This window comes from Nicotiana tomentosiformis, chromosome 12 (assembly GCF_000390325.3).
Source record: "Nicotiana tomentosiformis chromosome 12, ASM39032v3, whole genome shotgun sequence".
NCBI lineage: Eukaryota > Viridiplantae > Streptophyta > Magnoliopsida > Solanales > Solanaceae > Nicotiana > Nicotiana tomentosiformis.
This window is the reverse complement of record NC_090823.1, coordinates 116,331,807-116,341,151: the sequence shown is the minus strand read 5'-3', so window position 1 is coordinate 116,341,151 and position 9,345 is coordinate 116,331,807. Positions and strand designations below refer to the sequence as shown.

General features: G+C 36.8%; 1 long non-coding RNA gene across 1 annotated transcript; it reads left to right on the top strand.

Moving 5' to 3' along the window:
* Positions 1-4,563: 4,563 nt before the first annotated feature.
* LOC104106153 (uncharacterized) lies at positions 4,564-6,264 on the top strand. Its single transcript, XR_688540.4, has 3 exons — positions 4,564-4,710; positions 5,552-5,688; positions 6,157-6,264. It is a non-coding gene; the product is annotated as an uncharacterized lncRNA (long non-coding RNA).
* Positions 6,265-9,345: the final 3,081 nt, after the last annotated feature.

Genomic DNA, 9,345 nt, shown 5'->3' with positions numbered 1-9,345 from the left:
CAGCGGAGCGGTGAATTCAAACTACTCAGGGCATCAAGGCCACAAACCGACCACCACTTTAAAAACTCACAAATTTTTCTTTGTTTGAAGCAGGATCAAAGCACTGCAGAATGGCGATTCTCAAAGGACGAATGTCACCAAAGGTAAGTTTCCTCAAAATCTCCACTTTTCTTTATTTGCAGCATGAATCACTACTGCTCATACCTCTCATTTGCGTAGCTTAAACTAGGTAGAACCTTTTCGCCTAGGGGGTTCCAACTCATAGTTCCGGGTAGAAGTATTCTTCGCTCAGGATGTTTTACGTAGCTTAACTCAGGTAGAACCTTTTCGCCTAGGGGGATCCAGCTCATATTTCAGGGTAGAAGTACTCTTCGCTCAGGATGTTTTACATAGCTTAACTCAGGTAGAACCTTTTCGCCTAGGGGGATCTAGCTCATGTTTCCGGGTAGAAGTACTCTTCGCTCAGGTTGTTATACGTAGCTTAACCCAGGTAGAACCTTTTCGCCTAGGGGGATTCAGCTCATAGTTCCGGGTGAAAGTACTCTTCGCCCAAGCTTGTTTATTGTAGCTTAACCCAGTTAGGACCCTTTTTGCCTAGGGAGACCCAACTCATAGTTCTGGGTAGAAGTACTCTTCGCTTAGGTTGTTTTACAGTAGCTCAACCCAGGTAGAACGTTTTAGCCCAAGGGATTCAGCATCTTCCCGTAATACAGGGCATCAGTCCCTGGTTACACTCTTTTCTGTAATATAGGGTACCAACCCCTGGTTACACTCCTTTCAGTAATACAGGGTGCCAACCCCTAGTTACACTCCTTTCAGTAATACAGAGTGCCAACCCCTAGTTACACTCCTTTCTGTAATACATGGTACCAAACTCTGGTTACATTCCTTCTCAGTAATACAAGGTGCCAACCCCTAGTTACACTTCTTTCGGTAATACAGGGTGCCAGCCCCTGGTTACACTTATTTCTGTAATAAGAGTACCAACCCATGGTTACGCTCCTTTCAGTAATACAGGGTGCCAGCCCCTGGTTACACTCCTTTCTGTAATACAATGTACCAACCCATGATTACACTCCTTTCAGTAATACAGGATGCCAACCCTTGGTTACACTACTTTCTATAATACAGGGTACCAACCCCTGGTTACAATCTTTTCGATAATACAAGGTACCAACCCCTGGTTACATTCCTTTCGGTAATACAGGGTACTAACCCCTGGTTACACTCCTTTCGGTAATATAGGGTACCAACTCCTAGATATATTTTTTTTAGTAATACAGGGTGCCAACCCCTAGTTACACTCATTTCTGTAATACAAGGTACCAACCCCTGGTTACACTCCTTTCGGTAATACAGGGTACCAACCCCTGGTTATATTCCTTCTCAGTAATACAGGGTGCCAACCCCCAGTTACACTTCTTTCAGTAATACAGGGTGTCAGCCCCTGGTTACACTTCTCTCTGTAATACAGTGTACCAACCCCTGGTTACACTCATTTCTGTAATATAGGGTGTCATCCCCTGGTTACGCTCCTTTCAGTAATACAGGGTACCAACCCTTGGTTACACTCTTTTCAATAATACAGGGTGCCAACCCCTGGTTACACTCTTTTCTGTAATACAGGGTACCAACCCCTAATTACACTTCTTTCGATAATACAGAGTACCAACCCCTGGTTACACTCCTTCCGGTAATACAGAGTACCAACCCCTGGTTACACTCCTTTCGGTAATATAGGGTACTAATCCCTAGTTATATTCCTTTCGGTAATACAGGGTACTAACCCCTGGTTACATTCCTTCCTGGTGATACAGGGTCCCCGACCCTTGGTTATGTTCCCTCTTTGTAATATAGGGTGCCAACCCCTGGTTACGTTCCCTTTCAGTAATACAGGGTACCATCCTCTAATTCCATTTCCTTTGGTAACATAAGTTACTTCCCTCGTGGTTGCATATCCTCACATAGTTAGTTTATACTACTCCCGTTATCTTCATTTCAACCAAATTAGATACTTAAGATAAAAAGAACAGAGGAAAAAATAAACCTTTAATGTAAAATTTCCAATTAAATGAGTCTCAAAGAACAGGTACAATAACTCAGACAAACGTCGAACAAGCATAAGCGACGAATAACATCAAACCTAGTGAACGGAGCTCCAATGGAATCCTCGACCTCGACTATTGACTCCACTTTTTGGCGTGTAAAAAAGGATGTTATGAAGTATTTTTGTTGGGTTTTGGGTGATGACTTGCTGGATTATTTGAAAGAAAGACGAAGAAAGAATGATACGAGTAGAAATCATACACTTTTTCCACAAGTAATTCCATAATTCATGGCTTTCACAATAATCTCAAACTTAGGAAAGAAACAAATCATGAATGCGCTAGAATGCTTTAGGCATACTCATAATTAATTGAATCATCGTGGTTATGTATACGTTCACGTGACATAATTACAATTCCCAAAACTAAAATCAAGGTATGCACTTGCGCAACTTTGGGCGAAACAACCTTAAATATAATAAAAATATTATTAATTGCGTGCACATATACGTGACATGATTTTGGTACAATAAACAAAACGGATTCACACACGTGATTCATTTCAAAGATAAATTCATATTTTAATATAAAAGAGGACATATAAAATATGGAAACCAATAAATCACAGTTTATCTAAAATTAATTCAAGCCAAGTTGTAGTCAATAAAGCGACCGTGCTAGAACCACGGGACTCGGGGAATGTCTTACACCTTCTCCCCATTCAACAGAATTCCTTACCCGTACTTTGGTTTTGCAGACCAATAATAATAGAGTCAAACCTTTCTTGACTAGGGATTCAAATAAAAGGTGACTTGGAACACCCAAAAAATCAATTCCAAGTGGCGACTCTGTAAATAAAATAATTTCTATTCAAATTTGTCACTTTAATTGGAAAAACTCTTTAACCCACAACAATACATAACACATAGTATATCTTTTGGGCTAAAAAGAGGTGTTACATACACAGCAAATTTTTCTTTCTATGACTTGTCAGCTATTTATGTTCCAGATCCCAAAGTGGTTAATTTGACGTTGAAGCACATCAAACTATCAAATGCATGCAACAAAATCGAGATCGACAAAAAGAAAAAATTTAAAATGTCATTGCAAAACTAATTATGGGAATGAATGAACTCACATGAACGAAGACTTTATAGCCATGAGTTGATCAAAACAATCCTTGGCCTTTTCTTTTCCTTTCTTCCTCAACGTAACCTCTGTCCCTTTGCTCCCCTTGTATTTTCTTATGATGAAAATGGAACTATTAATTGCCACATTAATATTTTATTATCTCAAGTTATAAATTCTAATAGAGAAAGATAGTAACGTTCCCAAAGAACACTTTATACAATGAATATACTTTTAATGTTGAAGTAACCATAATAAATTTTCTGATCATGTCATGTCAAGACTTTAAAATCCAATAGCTAACATCTAAAATTACATATTTGTAGTTTAATGCAGAAGAGTTATCTGATTTTTGAAAGCTAACATCTAAAATTACATATTTGTAGTTTAATGCAGAAGAGTTATCTGATTTTTGAAAGGGTAAATGGGTCCATCAATTTTACATGGTTATTTTGGTAATTCAATCTTGACATTTGTGGCTTCCTACTTATAGTATAATAATCTTTCTTTTATATGTATCAAAACTTTATAAAGTAATACACAACTTTTAATGCGTTGGGCAGAGTATGAATATGGAATGAGAACACTGTAAAAAAGAATTACATATGGAAAAGAAAGAGGTATGGCACAGCTATAAGGAAAATTATGGCGGTTGTGAATTAGTTTGAGATAAACAACTTCGTAAATTACGGTGATCTAGAACTGCCATTTTCAACAATATGGAACCGCCATTTTATGCAATGTGCAATTATGGCAGTTTCTCCAAAATCGCCATTTTTCTTTTGTGGCGAATGTAATTTCGGCGTATTTAAAGACCGCCATTAATGGACATAGTGGCGGTTAAACACCGCCGTAATACGCAAGAAAAATCGTAATACGCAATAAAAACCGCCGCAAATTCACTATTTTTTTGTAATGACTCGATTTGGTAACAATTGAGGTTGATCAAAGAAAAAGAATATCAACTGCTGACAATAGTTCTCAAATACTAGATGATGAGAGGAGATACCCATTTAAAAAGGGTCTTGTCAACCATTTGTTCATCAAATCTAAAACACTCTAGGAGGGAGAATGCGTCAATTTAATTCAGGCTTATTCAGTGGTTCATTTTTCAGATGGTTGGAGTACAGTGTGAAGAAAGATTATACATTATATTTTTCAAAAATAAAATCGTTCATGGAAGTGCAGAATGATTGTTAGTTACTCACTTATTTATAAACATTCTTCTGTATATCTATTTAGATATGGTTAAGATAGGACTTCTACCTCTCTGCCAAGTAAGGAGCATTTAATGTGGTTCTTGCAATAGAGGATGAATTTACCTTTTCTTTTTTCTTGAGGAATTTGGGTTGAGGGTTTAATCATTACACAGCTTCATTTTCTTAACCATTATTACTATCAAGCAATGGTAGTTAATTTTGGGTGATGTTGTGAACTGACAGGCTAGAAGGTTGTTGGCCAAGTTAGATATATACCGGAAGTTACAAATGCACTGGCTGTGGCAGTTATTGTTTCTGTTGGTTGGGTATGCTATGAGGTAATATTGGCCGTCTCCAGATTGAAGCTGATTTGTTGTTTTAGTTCCTTTAATCTAATATAGCTGATTCTTAGCGTTTGTCTGCAAAAGTGCCAAGTGATGTCAACACAAAAAGTGATGTTTTCGAAGAGATCTGAATTAAAAAAGAAGAAAGGCCAAACCTTTTAGTCAACTTGTCCCCTTCATGAGTATATGGAATGAGCTTCAGAAACAGTAGCCAAAACATGGAGCACTCCACTGATCTATTAGTTTGACCTGCAATTCTAATTTGATAGATGTGTGTGTGTGTCTGTGTGTGGTGAAGGACTTCGGTTCTCATCAAACAAACATGAAGAAGTGAAATAAGGTGCTCATGGGTGATAAGAAGGGTCTTTAATTAAAGAGTCGCAGTTATACTGTTATTCATGTCCAATTTCATCTATTCTTAAGTCCATTAAATAAGTAAAAGCATCATAATTCATGTTATCTTTTTTCTTATTCAGGAGTTCTTATGAAACCTAGACAAACTATAGTTTCAGAAACGGATTAAAGTAAATCCAACACAGAGGGATAATGAATAAGTAAGTTCAACAAGTGCAATGGCAAGGAGAGCTACCTATTTTTTGAGAATTTCTATAAGCTGAAGCAAATAGTTAGTTAGAGGAATTCTTATATTCCTCAATTCGGATTAGATTGGGCATGATTGTGGACTTTGTGTGAATCCTTGAAGATACAGAGAAAATCATCTAGAAATTAAAATGTACTCCTATTGCATACTCGTACTTGAGTTCATATAATGTAGTGTTCTTGTCATCCTAATGTTCCCTATTTGTATATCACCAAGCAAAGAAATAGAACTTAGCTGTACTTCAAATCCACTGATGTGTACAATGAGCGATGGCAAAATGCCTGGATTATTCCTGCCTTCTGGCAAGTGCTGTCTTTCTCTCTCCTTTGCGTCATCTGTGCTCTTTGGGCTCCATCTCAAAACTCCATGAGGTAATACCAGGCTTTTTATCTTTGTAATGCATGTATTAAGTATTATTGAGTTCACAGAGCTCCTCTTGCGCATTGCTTACCCTATTCATCCGCTGCAGTTTTTATGTTCATAGAGTATTGTCTAGCATTTCAACTTTAATTTGCTAGACCTAGAACGAGAGGAGAATACATCAACCATGCGAGAAAATGAGATGACTTCCTCCTCATGATCATTTGAGAGATCATGAACTAATTTTCTTCGTCAATTTAGGCGGAAAGTACATAAAACATATTTTCCTGCTGTCAAAGATCCAGCATTGTTTTGTTAAAATCATTTCATGTATTCCTGCTTTCCCTACAAAAAGAATCTCAAAAATGAGTCTTTCTTTGGGATAATTCAGCATTTGTTAGAACCTATATATACGTGATATTTACTCTCTTCTATCTACGCACTTCAGCACTCATTGGGGTTCTTTTTGATACATACAGATATGCATATTCGGATGATAGTGAAGAGTTTGACAAGGACGAAACACTGACGCTCTTAAAACCGTCCCCTCTGCCAACAAATGATGTAAGAAGTCCATCCGAAGTGAGTGGCAAATTTGTTGTTTGCCGCGTTGCCTTTCTTCGTTCATGTTTTTTTTTCCAGTACTTATTGTATACTGTGATGTTGTCCACTGGAGCTGCCACATAAATGAAATTGTGTACTCTGTTAATCCTGCAGTATGCTTTTTACTCTCTTTGGCGTTAGTCAATGTCCATTTTATTTTAACTTCTCTATTATTGCTCTTAGCTGTCTATGCAATGTCACTTTAATCTCAAGTGTATGTCATCGCTGGTTGTGGCAAAATGGATTAAAAAAAAAATATTTGTGTACCGATATTATTCACGTGAGCACCCTCCACTTTCAACCAAGAGGTTATGAGTTCGAGTCACCCCAAGAGCAAGGTGGAGAGTTCTTGGAAGGAGGGAGCCGAGGGTCTATCGGAAACAGCCTCTCTACCCCAGGGTAGAGGTAAAGTCTGCGTACACGCTACCCTCCCAGACCCCATTAGTGGGATTATACTGGGTTGTTATTGTTGTTGTTGTTGATATTATCCACTAAAAAATAGGTTGGATAATGAACTTTTAGAAAACGGATCAAATATGAATAAGAACTATATTGTCCACTTAGAAAATAGATAATCAATGAATAACTAATAAGTTTATCTTTAACATTTGAAAAGACTCAAATTGGGGGTTACTCAAGTTTGGGAGACTAGGAATTCTCTTAAAAGTGATTATATTCAATAAGCCATGGATAATATAGATATCCATATTATTTGCCGATCAATCCATTTTATATCTGTATTAAATATGGGCCGGGTCAGATATTTTATCCGTTTTTATCCGTTTCCGACCCGTCTGTTTGCCACCCCTGGTCATCACGCCTTCCTTACCGTTCTCATAATAATGCAGGTTCGAACTCAGATTCAAGATCAAGCTTCTAATCGTTGAATTAAAATACAAATCAATCAAACTCGAGAACAAGCAATCAAGCCCTTGAGCAGACAGTTGAAGAAAAAGAGAAAAATCAAATGATACTTTCTCTAGACTTAGAGAAATTTCAAGAGATTCTAACACTCACTTTACTTAAATTAATTACTAGGAGTACAATTTATTATATTTTTCTTGTCTTTAATTTTTTTCAGGCACCAAATTTGTTGTTACAGTAGTAAAATAAAATTAATTCTTCTTTATTTTTCTTGTCAAAATTGATAGTCAAATGCCTAGTCTCAAGTCACGGATGGAGTAGTGTGCCAAATCTAAACAAACAACCGGGGTTATGATCAGCACCCACCTACAACCAGGGGCGGATATATAGGCTAACACATGGGGTACGTGAACCCGTAGTCTCATTATCAAACTAGATATTTTATGTATATATTTTATAGAATATATCTAATATTATCTACTGACACTCATATTATAGTTGTGGTTTCGAGTCACCAAATGAGCAATAGCTCTAACAAAAGGGATAAAAGGATAATAAAAAATAAAATAAAATGAGTAAATTGTATTTCACTCTTTATGCTAATAACTGGTAAAACACCGCAAAAGGGAATAGCGGCCAAAAGTAAAACATGTTTTCTGTAATGAAACAAGCGACATCCATCGTTTCTATTTGTTTAAAATATTTGATTGATCGATTAAAAAACTAGATCAGCTTAACTTACTTTTTAAATTAAGTTTAAATCTATTGAACAAGTCGTAAAAGATAATACTATGAATTTAAAACAAATTCTATCAAAACGGTAAAGGAAATAACTTACAAAACATATGTTAGGGGGCTAGGGGTAATTAAGATTTACTGTAATAAATATTAATGAAGAGGAGTCTTGTAGCGACGATTAAGTTATTTTTGTGTGACCTATATATTACAAATTCGAGTCATGAAATTAATTACTTATCCTTGTATCAGAACATGCTGCTTATGACACTGTTCGGCCCCTTCTAAGACCTTGGGGGAAAGCGAAATGTTTTATCCACTGTGTAACCATTTGTAATAAATATATTTAGTAGAATTTGTAAAGTTCGAATGTGAAGCGCGTGTTCCTAGTGTGTACTATTGCAGTGGGCCCCAAGGTGGACCACAACAATTCTTATTCATTTTTTCTTCTCAAAATTGATTGTTGTAAATGCTTAGTAAGCACGTGTTCCTAGTGTGTATTATTGCAGTAGGCCCCAAGGTGGACCACAACAATTCTTGTTATTTTTTCTTCTCAAAATTGATTGTTGTAAATGCTTAGTTTATAGTACGAGGGTGTAATTTGTCACAATTAAGTGTCCAAGGCGTCTTTGGTGCGTGGACTAAATTATTCCATAAATTATAGTCTTGGAATTATAATCTATGAACTAATTTATACACCTGGAAGTGAGATAAAATAATCTCAAATTTAAGGAGTAAGGTGGGATACTCAGAATTAAGTTTGAGATTAAATTTACATTATATTTAGTTGACAGTATAAATTTATCTTAGGGGTTAATGTGTAAGGCCCCAGAAAATTTCGCTAAGGAATTTAAGGTTTCGTGATGCCAGGGTAGGCTAATTTATTATATTTTCGGACTTTTTGGGTTGAACAATGTGTTGGGGAGTTGAATCGTTTTGACCTCGCGAAACCAGGTCTGTAGCATGCTAAACCGTGCTATATACCTCGCGAAGCCAGGTTTGTAGTGCGCTAGACCGTGCTATCTATAGAGCTCGCGGCACAAGGTCTGTAGTGCGCTAGACCGTGCTACAGAGCTCTCAAAGCCTGGTCTGTAGCCCGGTCCGAATTTCGGAGGGTCCATTTTTCTATCTTTATAACCCGACCATATCTCGATAAGTAAGGGACAACTTTTGAAGGGAATGTCTGATATTTTTAGAGAGAGAAAGTGCCCTAGAGTGAGAGGAGAAATCCCTAAGCTAATTGTTCATCAAAATCTTGCTCAAGCCTTGAAATTCAACAAGAAACCTCACAAGTTCTTCATCTAAGAGGTAAGGTTCCATACCCTAGTTTTTAATTTTGAATTGGGTAGAAGATGGTTGATTGGGAGTATGATTCTTGGGTGTAAGAGTATTATTTATACATGCATGTACCAATAAGGTTTGTGGGAAGATTGTTGAGCTCAAATAAGTAAAGATTGGATTGTGAA